This window comes from Ruditapes philippinarum, unplaced genomic scaffold (assembly GCF_026571515.1).
Source record: "Ruditapes philippinarum isolate M1 unplaced genomic scaffold, ASM2657151v2 ctg7718_1_1_1_1, whole genome shotgun sequence".
In the NCBI taxonomy this organism is placed as follows: Eukaryota; Metazoa; Mollusca; class Bivalvia; order Venerida; family Veneridae; genus Ruditapes; species Ruditapes philippinarum.
In genome coordinates this window covers 17,806-39,191 of record NW_026853321.1, presented here as the reverse complement: position 1 = coordinate 39,191, position 21,386 = coordinate 17,806, and the positions used below count along the sequence as shown (strand labels likewise).

The window sequence follows — 21,386 nt, the reverse complement described above, 5'->3', positions numbered from 1 at the left end:
GACATGCATAGAGGTTAAAATGTATAAATATCGTACAACAATTCATAAGTAATAAAATGATATTTAATGTTACATATTTTAAGTGTCTCATAAGCCCCGGACGCTGGCCCTTGAGTACTTATAAGATTAATTAACAAGATGTTTACATATTTTTAAAACATAAACATTCACGTTGTAAAATGAACAGCAATTGAAGCAGTATTGATGAACATTTTTCCTTAATGATTACTAGTCCATATCTAATCAGGTAAGAGAAGACAGACGAGATGGTGGACTAGAGAGGGCTTCACGTTAAGTATGAGGCTCTTGTTGAGGATCCAGCGTCCTTCAAAAAATTCACTTTAATCGGACCTGATGTGTCTCGGGGTTTGGACGCGATTAGGCCGAATCCTCTCCGCCAAAATCATTGAACTCTGCAATTTTTTTCTAGGTGTTCTTTTCTTGTGAGGCAATTTGAAAATGAGCATGCAAGAGGTTGTGGACGGATGTATTAGGTCCGTATAGATCCGTATAGATCCGTGGCAATTCGTTCTTCTCCGTATCAATTCGTTCTTCTCCGTATCAGACCGTACTTATTCGTACTAACCCGTGCTTATACCGTAGCAGACCGTACTTATTCTTACTAACCCGTGCTTATACCGTAGCAGACCGTAGTGTGTCCGTAGAGCGTCCGTCCTGATTCGTGTCGCTCCGTATCAAACCGTGTCGGTCCGTAACAATCCGTGTCTCTCCGGGGACTTTTGGTGGTAAATCCGCCGGACTCCGTACTCATACTGTTGTGTGTCCGTACTGGAACCGTAGCGGACTACGGAATTTCACATTTCCGTAGTAATCCGTGAACGATTAGACCGTAGCTCTTCCGTGACATTATCCGTGAATATGTGACCGGGGCATTAATTTAGATATACAGGGTAATCACAGCAGATACTGTAATTAATGTGAAAAGAGTGATTTCTCTAGACAATCTTATTTAGATAAACGAGGTCATCACTGCAGATACTTTTATTAAAGTGAAATGTGTGATTACTCCAGATACTCTAAGTAAAGTGTTTTGTGATTCATTTGCATGTGCAATGTGAATTCTTTGGTTTGTAAACATGCAAGCACAAGACATCTGTCACTGTGTTGAAATGGCACTCTTTCAATAAACTTAAATGAACACGAATTACAAAGCATATTATTTACCTTTGTCATTAGTCTCGGCAATGCAGTCCTGTTTATCTGTGTTTATATATGTTATATATTATGTGAGATAAAGTTATTGTTAAACATGCAATCAAGAAGTCAATCTGTATAATTTGCCAAATTTGTTTTGACGAACATTTGAATTAACTGAATTGCCTTACGTAATGGAATACAGGGCTAATCAGATTTTCCAATCTGTCATTATTACATTGAAACAATATTAGTTTATCATAATGACGACATAACAAGTATTAAACAATTAAAAATGACAGACAGGCTATACTTCAAGCTACATGTAAATATATCAATTGTATAGTTATGCAAAGGTTAGCAAATATTTTTTATTATTTTCATTCTGTATTGGTACATTGGTAAATCAATGTCGATAAGGTGAATGGGTGCATGTGTTCTGTAGCGTGTGTGATAAAAGAAAACATGTGACAAAGCCACTGACTATTGCACGTGATATCAGCATCATCCTCGAGCCTAGCACCGCGCGGAGACATGCCTACTGCTGGGGAAAATAAAAAATTTCTAACAATGACTGACTCTCCCGAACTCTAGCACATGTATAACCTCGAACCATAGACCTCTTATTGACTTTAGATTGATAGTTAATTAATGAACCCACGTTTGACCCTTGGTGACAATAAGTATTAATAAACGCATTGCATAATTTTCTGGGCATCCTTCTGTAGTATTTATATATTATATTTCGATGGCTTACTAGCGCATAAACTTAACAATACCCGAAGGAAGGCTTAAATATTGTATTATACGTGTTGCATCCAAGTACAAACTCTTACACACAAATCATATCTACAAGTAAACTTAAATACAATGTAGCTTTGCTTGCTACAGCCTTGTATTTACTTGTTTAAGTTCTTTTATACTTAAGACTGCTGTATTATTGCTCTACTAATTCTTCATATCTTATATTTCAAAAATAAAAAATATATATTATTTCAAATTTTAAATCATAGTTACTGATTTAGAAATTAAATGCAGACGTTGAATATTCACATAAACATTCACTGTTTCTTAAATACCCTGGATACTAAAATCCGAATTACGTTATACCCATTTGAGTGTGGGTGTGTGGGGAACAATATAAATTTGAAACTGGAAGACATAAAAAGATGGGGTTTTTTTTTTGTTTTTGTGTTTTTTTTACGAAGATACACAGCGTCGGTTTTATTGAATTCCATACTGTTAAACAAGTAAGTTGTCATTTAAATCGTTTAAATATGGTTCGAAAATATTTGTTTCGTATAGACACATGTAATTTCTGTACACATAATTCGTTTGATAGATCTATTCATAAACGAAGAAAGAATTAATTCACGGTGAGCAGATTGACAAAAAGGACTCAATCTGTATAACAATGCTTCCGGTGTAAATGAGATAAAGAAACTGATACACTTGAGAAAACATGACGAAAATAGTAACAATTGAAGCTTCAAATTACAAAAGAAAACCAGAAAGGTTGAAAATTAGGGATAAAGTTCTGACGAGAAGACTGAATACTTCGCGAGCCGGGATAATTTGGCGTTTTCTGGTACACGCCTGCATACTTTCTTAAGCCAAGTTGCTACTCCGTCCCTGAATTTTGGTTTCATTTAACAACATTTTAGAGTCTTGATTAATTATAAAAATGCAAAATAAATAATGTGATTTATGCTAAAAAACATAAAAATTGTATTAATATCTATGCAATATCTATGGACATCTCGGGGTAGAACCAACGACGTTTCGCTTTTCTCACAACGGCGAGAGTCAATTGATAGGAAGTTATAAACTTTAACCAGTAGCCTGTGGGACCCTCTTTCTTAGTACCATAGTATCAACAATATATTTTCAGGCAAAAAAATTTTTTTAGTTATAATTAACACCTTGATGAAGAGCACTGTGTAGGCAATCTTCTAAATGTATCTACTTGTATATTAAGAAATGACAGAAAATTTAATTGAGCTAAATAGAAGTTTAAAATTATCTTTATAGGGACAAGATAATAATAAACAAGAGGGCCATGATGGCCCTGAGGTCGCTCACCTGTATTTAGGCCCCCGGAACGGTGCTAGTTTAAACCCCATGGCTTTTATTTGAACAAACTTGGAAGACACTCATTAGAAGATGTTTCATGATGTTAAGTTTTTACTACACACATATAATGAAAAACAATGACCCCCCCCCCCTTTGGCAGGGCCAATTTTAACCCAAGGGCTTTTATTTGAACAAACTTGGTAGACACCCACAAAAAGATGTTTCCTGCAATCTAACCTCTAGCTCATTAGGTTTTTTAAAAGAAGATTTTTTAAGTTTTTACTATACACATATAGTTAAAAACAATGACACCTCTGGGGCGGGGCCAGTTTTAGCCCCAGGGCTGTTATTTGAACAAACTTTGTAGACACTTACTAGAAGATGTTTCATGCTTAAAATATCTAAACTCTAGCTATTTGGGTTTTTTCAAAGAAGATTTTTAAGTTTTTGCTATACACATATAAGGAAAATCAATGACCCCCAGGGCGGGGCCAATTTTGACCCGAGGGCTTTTATTTGAACAAACTTTGTAATCACCCATTAGCACATGTGTCACGCTAAATATCTTAGCTCTAGCTCTATGGGTTCTTTAAAAGAAGATTTTTTAAAGTTTTTACTATATGCATATAGGGAAAATCAATGACCCCCTGGGGAGGGGCCAATTTTGACCCAAGGGCTTTTATTTGAACAAACTTGGTAGACACTTATTAGAAGATGTTTCATGCTAAATATCTTAGCTCTAGCTCTATGGGTTCTTTAAAAGAAGAATTTTTAAGTTTTTACTATATGCATATAGGGAAAATCAATGACCCCCTGGGGCAGGGCCAATTTTGACCCCAGGGCTTTTATTTGAACAAACTTGGTAGACACTTATTAGAAGATGTTTCATGCTAAATATCTTAGCTCTAGCTCTATAGGTTCTTTAAAAGAAGATTTTTTAAGTTTTTACTATATGCATATAGGGAAAATCAATGACCCCCGGGGCGGGGCCAATTTTGACCCCCAGGGCTTTTATTTGAACAAACTTTGTAGACACCCATTAGAACATGTTTCATGCTAAATATCTTAGCTCTAGCTCTTTGGGTTCTTTAAAAGAAGATTTTTTAAGTTTTTACTATATGCATATAGGGAAAATCAATGACCCCCTGGGGCAGGGCCAATTTTGACCCCAGGGCTTTTATTTGAACAAACTTGGTAGACACTTACTAACAGATGTTTCATGCTAAATATCTTAGCTCTAGCTCTATGGGTTCTTTAAAAGAAGATTGTTTAAGTTTTTACTATATGCATATAGGGAAAATCAATGACCCCCGGGGCGGGGCCAATTTTGACCCCAGGGCTTTTATTTGAACAAACTTGGTAGACACTTACTAGATGATGTTTCATGCTAAATATCTTAGCTCTAGCTCCATGGGTTCTTTAAAAGAAGATTGTTTAAGTTTTTACAATATGTATATAGGGAAAATCAATGACCCCCTTGGGCGGGGCCAATTTTGACCCAAGGGCTTTTATTTGAACAAACTTGGTAGACACTTACTAGAAGATGTTTCATGCCAAATATCTAAGCTCTTGCTCTCTAGGTTTTTTAAAAGAAGAAATTTAAAGTTTTTTCTTTCCGTTGCCATGGCAACCAGAGTTCTGCATGGAATTAAATTCTTTAAACAATTTTTAAATGTGACCACCAAAGGAACATTCCTGTGAAGTTTGGATGAAATTGGCTCAGTGGTTTATGAGGAGATGTCATTTAAAGTAAAAGTTTACGGACGGACGGACGGACGAACGGACGGACGCCGGACGAAAGGCGATCACAAAAGCTCACCCTGTCACTTTGTGACAGGTGAGCTAAAAACAATTGTCTGTATCAATTAAGCAGTGAATTAGTCATAAAACTATAAAAAGAGTTTAAATTAAAGCAGAATTATTGAGACTTCAGACTTTGAAAAAGTACACAAAACTAGCTAGCAATTTCATGTATTTATGTACTTTAGCGTTGATCACCCGTATGTCTCTGTTTGAACTTCGTACGCTTAAAATATCATGTTTCACTCGCCCGGGCATCTAATATTGTAAATGCTTCTTTTTTACGACAAACTGTACAGTGACTTAAAGTAAGGAAAAAAATATTTATTTTATACCTTTGGTAGCCCCGTTGAGAATTCGGGACATATTTATTAGTATGTTCGTCTTTAAGCGGAATTAAAATAAAGAACAAATATGATATTAGTATGGACTAAAATGAATTTAAGTGATTTATAGCTTTTATATTGTATAGTTGGCATAGCCAGAATAGAAAGAACCTTTTTCCCCGAGCGTCGGATTATGGAATATTTTACATGTTTATGATTCTCATACAGAAATGTGTGTTTTGACAGTTTTATTAAAACTTAATATTAGAAATGATAACACCACTAATAAGTACGTGTACCAAGAGGCAAGCTATGAACTATGGAAGGTACTGAATACTTTATTGCTTGCTTTTTATCACTATTATTTTCTTTCTTTCACTTTTTCTTAGCTATAGTTCAAGGTATAATATCTCTATGTGCGCTAGATATACTTATCTTTATGAAAAATACAAAATTCTAGTATCTTAAACTCGAATATTATGAGGTAATAATACATTGTTGAGTACAATACTGTATAATAGAATCAGTATTATATACAATGACTACTTAATTTCACACCATCATTTTTTTTAGCATTTTGACAGAACTTTGCTATTTAGTGTACAATATAAATTTGATATACCAAATTAATGATTTTTTTTTTATTTTTGGGTTTATTTTTTTGGAATCGGAAATTAAAACAAAACGAGGCTAGACAGTGTTAAATGTATATAAACATTTATTTCACACCTTATTAAATATAACAAATAAACTTCCATTTTATCTCCAAATATTAAGAGGATATTTTTTGGTTTGAGTGAAATATGGAATATATTTTCACAAAAAATGATAAAATGCCACATATTTTCACTCCGTCCAAATATAGGTCATTATTTAATTCACCCAAACAAAAAATATCCTCTTATTATTAGATCTAATGTTATCAAGTCAAGAACTCCATATTAAATCACTTGTGTACTCCTTTTAGTCTGTTTTCATTTCTCGAAGATCAAATGAGCCGCGCCATGACAAAACCAACATAATGGTTTTGCGACCAGCATGGATCCAGACCAGTCAGGATCCATGCTGTTCGCTATCAGCTTCTCTACTTGTAATAGGGTTGGTAAGCGAACAGCATGGATCCAGATCAGACTGCGCGTACGCGCAGGCTGGTCTGGATCCATTCTGATCGCAAACCCATTATGTTGGTTTTGTCGTGACGCGGCTCAAATCTATATTGTTTTCTAATTATCTTCGTTTCCATTTTCAGTGTTAAAAATCTATATAAAATCCGTATTAAAACAACAAAGTTTTGTAAAAAGATGTTGTGAAATAAAGAGATCCTTACATTGTTTAATATAATACTGACTTAATGAACCCGTATATAGCTGATGAACATAATATGTTAGACTCGGCTAGCCCCCTGTCCATTAAAGGCTTGACAACTGTGTTCTTGTCAAATGAAATTCAGTATTGTACTCGACAATCTTAATAACATCATATAATTTACAAATCATCTCAAAATCAAATAGTTATTGGACCGAATGTTATTAATTTAGTTTAGCCTCGTTTTTTTCCAGTACAAAAAAAATCATGTCATATCACTATTGTACTGCATCTGGCCTCGTTTTTATTTTCCGAGACCAAAAATTCTATATCAAGTTACTGCCGTATTCCGACTAGTCTGTTTATTTTTTTTTTAATTTTAAAGTCCAATATATTGATATTAAATCCTTATAGTACTAGTAGTTACAAGTTCAGTAAAAATGTCAAAAATTTAAAATTTGGTGTGAAATGAAGATGTCATTACTTATTCTATTGGCTTCAAAACCTTTTTTAACACCTGTGTTATCCGACCAATTCAGTATTGTACTCAACAACGTATATGACCTCATAATATCATATTCATGTATCTACCAAATGCAACCGACACCCTGCATTTGATACAGTCCTTAAATAAAAATAGAGGATTTTAATATAAAAGTTCAAATATTCAGCTACCAACAGCATATAGCCATAATAGTGACTTCTCATGGCACTTCTTAGGTGAGATGCCTTTCAAAATCATTCCACTATCCGAAACATAAAAAAATAAAAATATAGAGTTAATGTGCGCATCGCTTACTATAAATTGCAAAATGGACATTTTTTTCGGACATTTTTTACGGGTCTTCCCAAATTAGAAAAAAATGTGAGATAACCTAGAAAACTTCTAGTGGATCTGACATTGTTTAAACATTCGTGCCTTATTGTTGATCATGGATAAACATTTCTATTTGCATAATAAACATTTTAAATATAAAACAAAGATAGGTTTTCTCGCGTAGAATATAAGACACAAAGATGGTCTACTGATTTCAGAAGTTACAACTTAAATCATGTTCAACAAATCTCTCAGCGCTGAATCAATACATGTTAAGGCCCGTTAAAATGCTGTCGGATATGTGAAAATTTGACCACTAGCCAGAGTATACGCGTCTCTGTTTCCACCTTTTCATTTTAATAAACTCTAGTGGCCTTTAACTTTTAATTTGTCGCGCGAGAACCATACTAATATCTCGTGAGTCTGTTCTTGTACCCTCTACGTATAGATGCCCGCGCATGCTTCTATCGTACAACTTCGGCTATATGGTTACCGGTACTTGAAACAAGCAAGGACATCGTACAAATCAATGTTATTCAACTCAAATAATAAAAACACAAAACAAATCGTGAATACTATGAGGTTATTATACATTTTTGTGTACAATACCAAATTCTGTTGGACTAGTACACAACTGTTAAAGTAAATATTTGACGAGGTGCTAGCCGAGCCTATATAGGTTTTGCAGTTGTGTACGAGTCCCACAGAATCAAAATTGTTCTCAACAATTGATAATGACCTTTTTATTCACACCAACATTTTTTTGATATTTGGACAGACCCGTGTTAATTTATGTACAATAAGGATTTGCTATGATTTTGGAATCTGAAAATAAATCCAAGGCTAAATGGAGTACAATATGCATTTGATATGGATATTTTGGAATCTGAAAATGAATTCGAGGCTAAATGGAGTAAATATGCATTTGATATGGATATTTTGGAATCTGAAAATGAATCTGAGGCTAAATGGAGTAAATATGCATTTGATATGGATATTTTGGAATCTGAAAACGAATCCGAGGCTAAATTGAGTAAATATGCATTTGATATAGATATTTTGGACTCTGAAAATGAAAACGAGACTATATATGGTGTACGATATGCAATTTGATATGATTATGAATTATGTGGACTATGGAAATCAAAACGATGCTAAATTGATAAGATTGGATCCAAATATGATGATTTCTATTTGAACATACGTGGCTCAAACACTGAAAGTTGATTGGTTATATTCTATAAGATGTGAAATATAATTGAGCCGTGTCATGACAAAACCAACATAATGGGTTTGCGACCAGCATGGATCCAGACCAGCCTGCGCTTCCGCGCAGTCTGATCAGGATCCATGCTGTTCGCTATCGGTTTCTATACTTGTTATAGAGTTTGTAAGCGAACGGCATGGATCCTGATCAGACTGCGCGGATGCGCAGGCTGGTCTGGATTCATGCTGGTCGCAAACCCATTATGTTGGTTTTGTCATGACGCGGCTCAAATGTAAATATTAAAACATTCAATTGAAACACGAGAGTAAATTATTCAATTGTTTGAAATATAATAAAAATTAACTGCCTATTTGCTGGCATAAAAAGCTCGCCATATTAAATACATAATGCAGGGAGACAAATTGGTATACTTGTATTTATATAAAGACTCTAGATAATAAGGGACTATAATTGAAGATAATAATAGAAATGGAATGATATTTGAATATGAAAATGTCAGATTGTGTTAGACACTGACATGTTTGATTAAGATAGCGTCTATTCTTAAGAAAAGCACAGTTATTCAACGTCATGTTTACAATGTCTCAATTACAGATTGATTGCAAGTATGCAAAGCTAGCGCGATTAAGCGGTTAAATTACAGGCAGTTTCGTTTCTGCAGAAAGCCGTTTTTCCTCTTCTTTTTTTAAATGTCCCTTTAAGCTATAAATAATATGTATGGGTATAAATGTATTTTTTTCTTTCTTTTTATTCTCCAATATATGCATGCTTGATTTTTGTACATTTATACCAGCCACTGTATTCAGACGACACTGTTCATGTTCAACAATACTCGTTTGATCGAAAATCGGCATTGTCTAGAACGACTCACATTTCCCAGCTTAACCCAACCCCCCCCCCCCTGCCCCCACACACTCACCGCCATACCGTGCCCTTATGTCTTGTCTTGTTTAAAATGTTTGAAATGTAGCCTTGAGATATCCGCTGTAACTACGTAGTCGCTTATATTCACATAGTTTTTAGAAAATAAAAGACTTCACTGAAAATCTCTTTTCGCCTTTGTTCATTATAACAAAATGAAATAATTGGGGCCATGTACCTAAGGGCTGTTATCAAGTATAATTTGTAACTTGATATTCCAAATCTTAAATGACCATATTTATGCCAGTCATAGGTTTACTCCTGCTATGAAATAAATATGATAGAAATCATGCGCCTATTATTAAAAATGTGGAGCCAATTTTAGGAATGTTATCATTTTGCCAGTCCAAAATCCATATCAAGTCACCATTGTACTACATTGAGCCTCGTTTTCATTTCCCTAGTCTAAAATTCAAATTTTCGAAATCCCTGTTAAGAAACATACTGTCTTCAGCTTTAAACATCAATATTGCACAAGTAAAACGAGACCAAAAATATATTATGTTAGCCATCTAGATGCTCTAGAAAATTTCAATTTATTGGGTCACCCCTGAAATTGTTTAATTTGAAAAACCATGGCGCTTAGTACATATTAAATCCTTCCGCCAAGTAATTAAAGGTTCCGAAGAAAACACACAAACCACAAGATAACACAGAAAAAATATACACAGATGCAATAGATACACTTAAAATATGACCAACCAAACTGAGAATGGCTTTGAGTACCGCTCAAGCCGGTGCTAGAGGCGTGCACAAACCGAGTATGCAATTTTTATGTAATTTTGTTGTGATTAATGCTTCTGAGGGATCACTTTGTTTCCAGATTTTTTTTAATGGGACACTTAAAAACTTTAAAGAATTATTTTCAATAGACTAGACAACAGGTTGGTTCTTATTCCGTCCTGGGGTGATACCCTAAAGCCTGTTTTCTTAAGGCCTCAACAGGCGGTAGGGTTTTTAAGTACAACACCAATTAAAACTAAGATGTACAGGCAAATCTTAATGTGTGAAGGCTACTATTTCTTGAATTCGGAAACCTTAAGTCTAGATGTTCTATTTTGAAAATCTTGTTGTACAGATTTTTACAGACCTCCCACAATGACAAGTCACATATTACCAAATTATCTCCTGATAATGGGTGTAATGAATGAAATTCCAGAACAATTAGGGCTAAAAGGTAAACATTACTTAGTAAGATGGGGGTAAAAATGATGTTGAAAAACTCTTTAGGAGACCCAAAGTTGTGTTATGTTCGAATCCCAAATTATTCCGAAAATGATTATGTCACGGTATTGAACTGTTCTCTAATTAGGGGAGGGGAGGTAGTTTGTAGGCGGTCGGATAGCTTAGTTAGTAGAGCCGCAGTACGGTATTCCGAGGGTCCCAGGTTTTAGTCTCGGTCAGGCTTCACATAAAAATATGTATATATATTTTTAAATGGAGGTGTTTTAATCATTACTCATGGCGAAAAAAAGTATTTAGTGAGTAAATTATGTAAAGGATCAATGTAAAGGGATCCTTTTTAGGGAAACCTCAGATGATTCCTAGAGTGTAGAATTACCGTCTGAATGCAAGTGTTGTATTGCTTTGAAAATTGTACATCTCATCTCTAATAAGTGCTGTACAACTAAACCCTGCCGTCTGTTGTGGCCTTTACTCAGCTACTACGGATTAGAAAAAGCGGTTTCCTGGTGTATACGGTGTCAGCCTTCCAAACAAGAGGTTTGATCCTCATCGGCGTCACAACCTCATTCGCCACCAATACTTGTATGTTCCAGAAATGATAAATATGATTTGGAAAAATGTATTTCACAATCGGGTTAAAGTTCATTGCGTCTTTTACGTTCTTGTATAAGCATTTTGCTACGTTTTTGTATGATTCAACTTACTTAAAAAGCGTGACTTAAGGTATTGACGTGTATCATAATAATGAACACCTGCTGTACATTGCTTAATCTTACTAAGACATTTTATCAATGCATACACACAGCGATGCAAAGGAGATTTTATGTCAAATAAATTGCATTATATCAAATTCTGAATGTTAGATGGTATATGACAGATAAGAGTTTCAGTTTTATCTTACGATCATATTAATTATTTTTATAATCATATATTCATTTCATTTTGACTGAAATGTGCATCTTTTGTTAAAGATTAGCTTTTCATTTTTAGATTCATGAAATAGTTAATGATATAGTAAAATATGACATGCGTTTAATGCAGATTAAAGATATACGTAAGAAATAAAACATATCCCTATTCAAATGTCATGTTTTGTTCCTGGACATTTCTATTATACTGTTCACTACAAGCATTATCTTAAGGTGAGTTTTAACATAAATAATGTATTTGGCTTATTTCTGTAATTCTAGCTATGCACTTTTCTTCTGAAAATGAAAACCATACCAGTCGGGAATATAAAATGAGGAAAGCACTGAATATAAAGTGTTAAAGGGCTAGCAAAAGGCAGTGGGTTTCAAACCTTTTATGGCTCTCTGATGCAAGGTGTTCGTGTCAAACAGAAAATGTCATTTGCGAAGATATGTTTTAGCAGTTTAGTAGAAAACACGAACTTTGCTAAGTAGTATGCCCATGTTAGGTTTACATATGTAGTTGATTTTTTTTATAACACTCCTATATAATCATCAACCTCACCACGCTAAACATCTTTATAAAACTTGTCTCTCTTCCAATCAGGACCAAATGAAAAGTGAACAATGAATGCCGTATGTAATTGCCGTATGGGTACTTATATTTAGCTGCTGCAAGGAAGCCTTGGGTAAAAGTGAGAAAAAATACCGGTCTATTTAAATAGTTTACATAGCTTTTAATTTTTTTTAAATGTTTCATTTTCAAACTTATTTTGCAGAATGCATATACCGATAATAAAGTAGCTTCGGTTAACTTCTGCTATGATGGTTGATGTTTGCATTGAGGTCATAGGGGAACATTACAGAACAGGAAGAGCAGATATACCTGTAAATAATAAAATTACACATGTGAATGTGTGTTACATTTGGACAAGCATAATCATAGAATACTTTTAAATGCATTTCCATAGACATTTAAAATTATTAAGATTAGTTCTTTTCTTAACTAGAATAGAAAGCATATTAAAGAATTGGACACCTAGTCAAACGAAGTGTTTTATAATTTAGGCGTTGTATATAGAAGTAATGCAATCTAATACCATGCTCATTTAGTAATTACAATTTTTTTTTATAATTGTAAAGATGATTGCAATTATTGATTTTATATGATGGAATTTAATTAAAGACTTATCATGTTTAGTGAGTACAATACGCTATCTTTATACATTTGATCTGAAGTTGATGAACTAAACGATGCGTTAAAAGTGGGCAGTAAATGGAAATGTGGAGGAAGACAGTCGATTAAAATATTGTGTAAGTAAAATCTATGTGATTGTGTTGTGTTGTTTTGTTTTGTTTTTTTTTTCGAGAAAATAATGATATATTTTTGTATTAGTTCGTACAAAAGTTATATCACATATGGTAGATCAAATAAGATTTATAATTATTTTTATAGTATTAAAAAATACAACTGGTTTCAATATACTAGCGAAAATGTGTATACTCTAACTTCAGTCTGAAATATTATAGAGCAGTGAGGAGAAAATTAATTTAACAGTAATATAAATATTTAAATAAGCAAATTGATAACTGATGAATTACTCTTAATGAATTAAAGAATGTTTAAAATAGTTTTATTCATATTTGTTTTGAAATTAATTTTTTACATTAATACCAATTCAATACGTTATGTTACTTTTTTTTACAAACTTTATTAATTTTAATTAATAAAAAGTAATAAGTTCTTTTTAAATTCATTGCATGCATATCTTATTAGATATAATTTACGTGAAGAATTCACTCATAAATAGCCTTTAGTTGTACTTTAGTTGTTTATAATATATGATGATATCTGCGTAACAGTTTTTATTGATAATGCTTTGATGTTTATAAGCATTGGAACTATTCAAAATGTCTAATATCATACACGTGTATAACCCATAATCAGGTAGAATTTATTTATATACAGCAAATACTAAAACAAATTATGTTTACAAATGTTTTACTGTTTAAAGGGAGACAAATCGAAATAAAAATAATTACCAACACATTATTGTACACTTTCATATTCTTTATTTGGATACATTTGACAATTTTATTATGAAAGTAAATAACATATCGTAAGAAGTGAGTTCTGCAAACACACATTTTTTTTTGCAAAACAAATATAATAATACATTAAACGTTTTAAATTGATTTTTTCCATAATTCTGTCATTTACAAGTTTCTATTAACATCGCAACAACGTTTTTTGATTTCGTTCTTTATATCTTATAAGAGTCACACAAAAATCGTTTATTAAATTTACGTTTACTTCCGAATATATATGCTTTACTATATTTTACATATTTGTTCATTTTAAGTACCTCAATTGATCTATGCATGAATTAAAAATTCTATATTTTAAATTACGCTTTTTGACCTCAGTGAAGCTCCATCAAGTCTAATTATTTCAACATTTGTTTGCTCATCTGAAAGTTTTAAGCCTTATAGAATAACTACGTTGATTTTATGAACTGTTCTATTTAAAACAATTTCTGTGCTTATTTACACATGCAGAATTTTGAATAGTTAAGAATGTTTTTCTGTAATCTATATCTATTAAACCTTAAAAAATGTCACACTGATTCGTGTTTATTAAAGTATACATTCAATTCATTATATTTATTAGCTGACGTACATACAATATCTTAATGTGCATACATGAACATCCCATTTACCTCCCTCTTCTTATTAGTTATTTATTAATAGCAAATCATATGATCGAAACTTTCAAATGTTGGTATTTTAATTTTTTTTGTATATCGTTTTATCAACAATGATTTAAATAAATTAACCTTTGATTTAATTTGTTAGTTTACATACTTTGTTTAGTAAAAGGAATTATTTGTTGCGGCGTTCAATTTAGAATAACAATATGAAAGCTATCTTTACACCTTGTTGCTGTAAAGTGTATGTCTCTGAAAGCCCGTTTTGTTACTCTGCCTGCAGCCGGTATTTTTTCTAACAGACTGTGTTTTTTATCCTTTATAACCTAGTGTCCAAACCCAAAGCGGACAACTAATGTACATGAATACAACATGGCGGACAAAGAGACCAGCATGCAGCATCTGCATCTTAAACTCGACCGACTGAACGAGGAAGGGATACCAATTAAAGAAACGCATATAGAAAACTTTTAATATACCTATTGATTGCTTAATGTGTACACTTGTCAAGACCATTTTTAATATCATATGTCATTTGTGAATGAGACCGTTTATATAAAACTGGCAGTATTTTACATTAATCTGCTAATTCATGATGAACTGGGAAATAATGAGGCTTTTATTGTCTTTAAATCTAAGAAAGACAACATAGTTGGATCAAGAATGTTGCAAATATTTGCTATCTCTATTTGAAACTTCTTATAGTTTGTCACATTGCATGCGTGTATAAGCTATCATTCAATATATGGCTGTTTGTTACCTAACAAGCTGTCACCTAGAAGTCTGGCAAGAAAGTTTGTAACTCTAGGGAATGCTGTATACTCTACACTTGCAAGATTTGATTTAGAGGTAATCAAACAGAATACCGCTATGGCATGACCATGATAGGCAATTAATAACATGGCCAATAGAAAAACGTTGGATCCTTGATATATTATTGGAATGCGTTTTTGTCTTTGGCCTTGCAAAACCTTTGTAGACAGTAAAACAAAAACAGATACTTGACAATACAAAACAAAACAATATATCTTAAGAATTTTATAGATTTGTATTGTTGTATGAACACACAAGAGCTTCAAAAATGCTTTTAATGAAATGATATAAATCGTTCTAGTTTCTAGACTAGAACAAAGGGCATATAAAATGCAAATCAAAATGTTTGTTAGAAGTATTCTATATATTACATAAAACAGCCTAGGTTTTTTTTTGGACAAGAGCAGAACGTATACAGTAGAATGTGTCAGTACATGCTGTACATTCTATACAGAATGTAATAATTGCATTGATGTCATAAAAGAAATGGATGTAAATTCTAAAATGCAACACATTTCAGCTCAGTGCTGTCATATACTGTTTTCAATGCTCTGAATTAAGCAATGCATGACACAAACAACCATTTTTAGCAAGCAACTATATTTGTGTGGCATGCTGATAATGCAAATCATAAATATATTGTTGTTTTTATAAGAAAAAATGGCTGTAGTATCTGAATTTTATATGATTTGTAGTCATATTTACAAAAGGTTTTGCTTAAGAAACAAATCAGAGTAAGGGAGATCCTTCAAAAGAAACGAAAACAACAGAAATACATAAAAATTTCAAACACGGTTTGATAGAGCTTGTTCCTGAGACATACAGATGATGAAAGATGCATCATCTATTAAGCTTTCTAAAAACGGCTTAAATACATGCAGTGTCCAATTGTAACATTTGTTGAATGAAGTGGAATCAATGTACCCGAACGACCAGGAAAACTTAACCAAAGGGGGCAATTTTACAGCTGTCAACTGCATAAAATCTAACTGTGAACAACCTAATAAGTGAAACTGTAGAAGACAATGTTCCACAGCATGAATAAGAAAATACAGTTGCAGAAATAAAAAAAATATCTGTCAGTGATAATAAACTGGTACAATCAATATGACTGTGAAATTTTGTTTAAAAAGTTTACTTGACAAGTGTATACATTTACCTGGATCAAAAACAAGGTGAGTACAATGCTAGTAATTTTGATATGAAGTTATGTAACGCTTTAACTGCCTTATGTACACACCTAAAGAGGCGATGTTCTTCTGATGAATGGTGCTGTAGCTTTGATAAATGGTCTTGTGCCAAATTAAGTGCACATTCCGTACGATACACTAAAAATGTATCTTAAGGAATTGGATCTTATGATATACTGCTTAAATATTCTGGGGTTTTTATTACAAATGGTAAGTAGCCTCCCTTGCTTTATAAAATGATCAACGAAACCATTATTTGTACTACAAATGTTTTTTTTTTCACTTTTTTTATTTTAAATATGCATGTATATGTTTTAATAACAGCAGCTTTTCTTGAGTTCATACAGGTACAGGTAGAAATGGGATTTCGACGACATTCTGTCACAGAAAATATGCGACGAACAAGCATATACCATAAAACACTTGAAAAATACATGTATAACAATGTTCTGCGTTGGATTTTTACTTCAAACTTGTCAGGCTGGCCCTGAAAATAACAAAAATGATAATTTAGGAAACACATCTATACATGCACACACAATTGAAACCAAGTACTAAAAATAATCACAAAAGCACAATTTTACTTCATATTTGAAAACCAAAAGAAAAAAAATGTTTCATTTATCTGTGAAATTTTGTAAACTGAGCCTTCAGGTATATAAAATTTAATGAAATAAATGCTCTTCCTTATCAAAAAAGGTATAGTAAATTGAAACTAAAACTTAAGTCGACAAAGGTAGTATAACGTGTTATCTTTCCTTTCATTTTTCATTTTTTTATTAAGGAGAGGCGGATTTGTAATTATAAACCGAACGACATGAAACGCTTTTGACCTTGTAAAGATTTAGATGACCTAACCAGTGTGTACTGTTTATACAGATAGGCGTTGCGGAAGAAAATAATAACCTTATTGATTAATCTCTATTTTGCGGTACAAAATTGTTAACAAGTACAAGTAAATGCATATGTACATAAATAGCTATATACGTTTAAAGTGCATTGAATTTTTATTTGAAATTATTTGAAATTAGAGTATTAGTTTTATTGGTAGTAAGAGCAAATATTTACATAAACCTTGTAATTGTATTCTGAATAAACACATCTTGTTGACATTTATGGCAGGCTTCTTGTTCGATTATTATTGACTCAATACATTACACAAAATTGATTTAAAAAGATCAAAAAGAACAAAGAAATTAAAGAACAAAGAAATTAAAATGAATAGATAACTTTTATCGTTAAATCTCCTTTTTGTCTCCCTTAGAGCACATGCTGGGTTATGAATACTTTTGAATTCTCAACTGTGTTATAAGTACTTTAAAATTCCTTACTGAATTACGAGTACTTCAGAATTCCTTGCTGTGATTTTACTATTTTAGAATTCATTACTGGGTTATTACTACTTTAGAATTCCTTACTGGGTTATCATTACTTTAGAATTCCTTACTGGGTTATTATTTCTTTAGAATTCCTTACTGGGTTATTATTACTTAAGAATTCCTTACTGGGTTATTATCACTTAAGAATTTTTACTGGGCTATTACTACTTTAGAATTCCTTACTGGGTTATCATTACTTTAGAATTCCTTAATGGGTTATTATTTCTTTAGAATTCCTTACTGGGTTATTATCACTTAAGAATTTTTACTGGGCTATTACTACTTTAGAATTCCTTACTGGGTTATCATTACTTTAGAATTCCTTACTGGGTTAATATTTCTTTAGAATTCCTTACTGGGTTATTATTACTTAAGAATTCCTTGCTGCGTTATTAGAACTTTAGAATTCCTTTCTGGGTTATTATTTCTTTAGAATTCCAAACTTGGTAATTACTACTTTAGAATTTTTACAGGGTTATAACTACTTTAGAATTCCATACTGGGTTATTACTACTTAAGAATTCCTTACTGGGTTATTACTACTTTAGAATTTCATACTGGGCTATTACTACTTAAGAATTCCATACTGGGTCATTACTACTTTAGAATTCCTTACTGGGTTATTACTACTTAAGAATTCCTTACTGGGCTATAACTACTTTAGAAATCCATACTTGGTTATAACTTCTTTAGAATTCCCTACTGGGTTATTACTTCTTTAGAATTCCTTACTGCGTTATTAGTACTTTAGAATTCCTTACTGGGTTATTAGTACTTTAGAATTCCTTTCTGGGTTATTATTTCTTTAGAATTCCAAACTTGGTAATTACTACTTTAGAATTTTTACAGGGTTATAACTACTTTAGAATTCCATACTGGGTTATGACTACTTAAGAATTCCTTACTGGGTTATTAGTACTTTAGAATTCCTTTCTGGGTTATTATTTCTTTAGAATTCCAAACTTGGTAATTACTACTTTAGAATTTTTACAGGGTTATAACTACTTTAGAATTCCATACTGGGTTATTATTACTTAAGAATTCCTTACTGGGTTATTAGTACTTTAGAATTCCTTTCTGGGTTATTATTTCTTTAGAATTCCAAACTTGGTAATTACTACTTTAGAATTTTTACAGGGTTATAACTACTTTAGAATTCCATACTGGGTTATTATTACTTAAGAATTCCTTACTGGGTTATTAGTACTTTAGAATTCCTTTCTGGGTTATTATTTCTTTAGAATTCCAAACTTGGTAATTACTACTTTAGAATTTTTACAGGGTTATAACTACTTTAGAATTCCATACTGGGTTATTTTTACTTAAGAATTCCTTACTGCGTTATTACTACTTTAGAATTCCTTTCTGGGTTATTATTTCTTTAGAATTCCAAACTTGGTTATTACTACTTTAGAATTTTTACAGGGTTATAACTACTTTAGAATTCCATACTGGGTTATTACTACTTAAGAATTCCTTACTGGGTTATTATTACTTTAGAATTTCATACTGGGCTATTACTACTTAAGAATGCCATACTGGGTCATTACTACTTTAGAATTCCTTACCGGGTTATTACTACTTTAGAATTTCTTACTGCGTTATTAGAACTTTAGAATTCCTTACTGGGTTATTACTACTTTAGAATTCCTTACTGGGCTATAACTACTTTAGAAATCCATACTTGGTTATAACTTCTTTAGAATTCCTTACTGGGTTATTACTTCTTTAGAATTCCTTACTGCGTTATTGGTACTTTAGAATTCCCTACATGGTTATTAGTACTTTAGAATTCCTTACTGGTTTATAACTACTTTAGAATTCCTTACTGGGTTATTACTTCTTTAGAATTCCTAACTTGGTAATTACTACTTTAGAATTTTTACAGGGTTAATACTACTTAAATTTTTTTACAGGGTTATTACTACTTTAGAATTTTTTACTGGGTTTTTACTTCTTTAGAATTCCTTACTGGGTTATTTTTTACTTTAGAATTCTTTACTTTGTTTTAATACTGTAGAATTCCTTACTGGGTTATTACTCATTTATAATTCTTTACTGGGTTATTGCTACTTTAGAATTTCTTACTGGGTTATAACTTCTTTAAAATTCATTTGAGTTCAAAGAATCACATCTCCAGAATGAATCTCATTTATTTTTGAAAGTATGCAGAAATTAGTTTACGCTGTCAGTAACAGGGTAGAATGTTTGTGATAAAAGTTGTTAATTTTCGCATGTTGCTTCAAAGTTTCACATCTGGAAGGAGATGTGGCACTTTACTTTCTCTTTAAAGTATATTGTGATTTAACAAAAATAACAATAAATTAAAAAAATATTGTGTTTTAGCACTCTCAAATACCTAAAAACCCCACTATAATATAGATTAGTAAAGAATTAAATGTGGACGTTATCTCGCATACTTTTTACAAGGTGTCTCTATAATATGTAACGTCTTTCATTCATATGTCATATCTTTTATAATAAATCATAAATCATTTGACCAATCAATTTATTACAAATTCAATTAATTTACATATCTAATTAATCAGTTAAGCATGGTTTTATATTTATTATATTTAAATTTTTTTTCACTATTCATTAATATATTTTATTAATTTGTTATGTAAATGAGAAGTGGCATAAATGAAAATAGAAAATAACGAAAACAACAATATTCGAATGCATGAATTAGATACATTAAATTTAATAATTAATTATATTACATAATTGAATATGTAAAAATAGTCAAATAAAAGAACATAAAAATTACAAGAATATTCAAATGCTACATTTCAAAATATATTTGATTGTTTGAAATTATTTGTTCATTAAAGTATATCAGTTTCGATGTTTATTGTACAATGTATAATGATATTTCTGAACATTTCATTCATTAAATTCATATTTTATAGATTTATTTACCAGATTAATAATTAAAAAAAAAATAAATAAATATATAGCAAAAAATTGCATGTTTTGTCACCCGATAAGAACAATAATCTGTCATTATTTTCGGTTCAGATCGGAATATCCGTCCTGGGGGAACCCCCCTTGGTTGGTAACGACGCTTGCTGTTCCTTCAAGGATATTTATCCTTGCGCATAAGTATCATAAGATCCGAATCGCAAACATATGTCAGATAATTTTTTTTGCATATTTTTACCATCTTCAATCATATTGTAAATTCTTTACCTTAATAAAAAAAAAAATGCATTGAAATGTATGCCATTACACCCGTAAAATTACCGGTAGGTAATCCTAAGCATGCCATTGTATAGCACGGGACTCATCTGGCACCCCAATGCCAGATGAAAAAAAAAGTCCGGCATAGGTAACACTAACGGAAACGCCAGTCTAATATGCAAGAAAATGAGAAATAATGTACATAAATAGAAAAAAAAAAATAATGTTTGCAAAATATTTTACCATGCAAATGGCGCATTCGCAAAATCGTTGTGAAATACAATCTAAAATTGCTTTTGAATATTTTGTTGAGGATTTTTATTTTCTGTTCTCATGTCGTATTTATATATTTATACATCAATTTGTTTACTTACCGGTACTTATTTTGTCCAATT

At 31.9% G+C, this 21,386-nt stretch overlaps 1 long non-coding RNA gene across 1 annotated transcript; it reads left to right on the top strand.

The window, feature by feature from the left end:
* The first annotated feature begins 5,432 nt into the window (after window positions 1–5,432).
* Window positions 5,433–15,439, top strand: LOC132736484 (uncharacterized). The gene is made up of 4 exons (XR_009626585.1): window positions 5,433–5,680; window positions 12,498–12,606; window positions 12,958–13,032; window positions 14,757–15,439. It is a non-coding gene; the product is annotated as an uncharacterized LOC132736484 (long non-coding RNA).
* The last annotated feature ends 5,947 nt before the right edge of the window (window positions 15,440–21,386 follow it).